At 40.6% G+C, this 2,950-nt stretch overlaps 1 long non-coding RNA gene across 1 annotated transcript; it reads right to left on the bottom strand.

Moving 5' to 3' along the window:
• Positions 1–307: 307 nt before the first annotated feature.
• Positions 308–2,235, bottom strand: LOC131494832 (uncharacterized). Its single transcript, XR_009253602.1, has 2 exons — positions 2,132–2,235; positions 308–1,403 (listed from the first exon to the last, which is right to left on the bottom strand). It is a non-coding gene; the product is annotated as an uncharacterized LOC131494832 (long non-coding RNA).
• Between the last annotated feature and the right edge of the window lie 715 nt (positions 2,236–2,950).

Genomic DNA, 2,950 nt, shown 5'->3' with positions numbered 1-2,950 from the left:
CTACTATTATAAAACATGATATGAAAATTAAAATTCAGAGGAATCCTTTGGAAGGGTTCAGAAAGACCAAGATTGCAGGAACTAACCCCCACACTGCTACAGTTAGGAAATCAGAAATACTGGCCCATTGACATTTGGGTGTGCTACTGTTACTGAACAGCTAATATTTGAAGGACCTAAAACATCATCCAACAGTGTCAACCTTGAACAAAAAGAAGTCTAGAATTGTGCAATACTTCCAGAGCAAAAGTAGAGGAAAAACTTATAAAAGTTATCAGGAGCTCAAATATATTCCACTGAGTCGGAGTTACCCATTCTTCAAATTGTTTTTATTGGAAATTTTAAGTGGAACAACGATAGAAACGTTTTCCAATCCTAATTTAAAAAATAAAGCAAGGCAACACAGAGCACTCCCTAAAACTGGCATTCGAGTGAGGAAAAATCTTCACTTGGGTTTGAGAAAATGTATGACCAAAGACAATGACACATGCAGAGAAAAGAGAACTACGATGAATTTTAATTTTAAGGAACAATATCTGTGATCACACTTTTAGTCTTTCATTATAAATTTTACAGAATAACATTTGAAATGTGCTGCAAAGTATTCATGTTTTGAAGTAAGTTATAAATATAATTCTCGGTAAATGAAAATGCCACAGTACTGTATTTAAATGTTTTCTCTGTCAGGCCATATTCTAATCTTCTGTCTCATGAGCTTATTTTTATCTGCCTTTTTTCATTACTCCAGTAGAAAAACTAGAAAATATAGGTAAGCAAAAATGAAAAAAAAAATTCTATATTGTCACCACCCAGAGATAAATAATATAAACATTTTTGGTTTCCAGACTTATGAAAGCTCTATTCACTATACTGTAACCTAATTGTTTCCCCCAGTTACTAAAATGTGGACATCTTTCCTTGTCAACAATAGACATGTCATCATTTTGAGGGCTTCACAATATTCCATATCATAATTTATTTAACCAAACCTGCATCAATATGATGCAGGCTGGCTGGGTCCGAGGATCCGGAAGGGATTCTTGCAGGACCCACCAAGAGGGCCCTTGGCTTTGCACAGGATAGAAATCAAACCTGAGTCGAGAGGCAGTGAGAGCAGAAGGTATTGAAGACCTAGAGAGAATGCAGATACAGAGTGTCTGGGAGACTCAGAAAGGAAAGAAGGGTGAGCTTCGTCTTTGCTTGGGATCTGGGGTTTGTACTGAGGATTGTGGTCCAGTGTGTGTGTCTGCTCAGGCATCCAGGAGCAAAGATGAGTGTTGAGGTGTCTTCTGTAGGTCACATATGCCTTGGAGCCAGGGGTCTTGGTGAGTCAGTGCTTTTGGGCAATCTTCATGATAACTCTGCCTGGTCACTCCTTAGGTGTTCTCTATTGTGCTGGAAGACTCTAAAGAAATCATTAATGCCTTGAGTTTTACAAAGAGGACATACATAATCTGTTCTATTAGGCCTGTGTAAGGTGGGGGAGAACAGAGGCAGCAAAAAGGCAGTCTTTCATGAGGTCCTTTCAGTTTCCTGGTCTCAAATAGATGTTTGGGTTGTTTATTATAAAAAGGTGATAAACAATCTATTTTCTATCCTGTACCTGGAATGACCTTTTACAATGTAAATGAGATAAGTTACTCCCCCTACTGATAACTTCATTTTACTCTTGGGGGAAAAGACCTTAACTCCTCCCCTGGCCTACAGAACCCTACCTAAGCGGGGTCCTGGCTCCACACCAAGAACCTCCTATCTCTCTTCCTCTCATCTGTTCTAGCCTTGCATAATTGTCTGTCTGGTCAGACAAGCCAACAATGTGTTTCTGCCTCAGGAACTCTGAACATAGCTTACTTTTAGCTAGACACTTTTTAGCAAGCTCCTCACTATCTGGGCCTCTGCACCTGGTAAGGCTTTCTGTTACCATCTGCCCACTCTCCCACCAGTTTCAGTTACTGCCCTTCAAACTGTCCAAAAACATCCTTCATTCTTTTTGTTGTGTTGTTGCTGTATATTTTGTCATCCCCTCGAGGCTGTAGATAAGCACAGTACTAGGCACATGCCAGACCCTTAGTGTTTGTTAAATTGATTTGTTAATTCAGGACAGAAACTTAACAAATGTTGTCCTTCCTACCTTAGTTGTGTCTTCAGAGGCAGCATTTGCAGGGAAAAGAACATTGGTCTAGGAGTAAGCCAGGCTTTTCTAATCCCGGGCGCATTAAAAGTCATCAGGGGAAAACTTCCTCTAACTCTCACCCCTTTCTGCCACAACCACACCCTGGGAGGTAATACTCAGCAATTCTCCTTTGTGGTATTTACTACAGTTGTTAATTATTCACATCATTGTTTGTCTTATGGAGAAGAAAGGTTGTTTTTTTTTTTTACTATGAAATTTATTGTCAAATTGGTTTCCATACAACACCCAGTGCTCATCCCAACAGGTGCCCTCCTCAATACCCAGCACCCACCCGCCTCTCCCTCCCACCCCCCATCAACCCTCAGATTGTTCTCAGCTTTTAAGAAAGGTTTTAAACAAACTCCATGAGGTTCAGGACTGTCTAACTCCCCGGCTGGGTTCCCAGCTCTGGCAATCATGCCTGGCACACAAAAAAATATTTGTTGAATAAGAGAAACATTAGTCTTCTCTGGGCTGAAAATACTGGAGTTTAATAAAAATTTTAACCCTCTATATTTTATCTTAAGAGCTGGCACTAGAATTCTTAGGGAACATCCGGTAGACCATTTGGAGTAGGTGAACGTTGAGGACTGTGAGAAGGTGCTGAGGCAACAAAAGAAAGGACTGACTGGTTCTGCATGACAAAACAAGAGGAATTTGTTTTGGCTCTAAGAGAGAGGAGGAGGCCAGTGATGTTGACATAAAACTGGGGCACCAGGTGAAGGAGGAAGGGTGGAGGAGTGCAAATTCCCTTGGCAAGGTCTCTACTTCTGTCTT

The sequence above is a fragment of the Neofelis nebulosa genome, chromosome 14, assembly GCF_028018385.1.
Source record: "Neofelis nebulosa isolate mNeoNeb1 chromosome 14, mNeoNeb1.pri, whole genome shotgun sequence".
Lineage (NCBI taxonomy): Eukaryota > Metazoa > Chordata > Mammalia > Carnivora > Felidae > Neofelis > Neofelis nebulosa.
The sequence above is the reverse complement of the archived record's forward strand: the minus strand, read 5'-3'. Positions and strand labels throughout refer to the sequence as shown.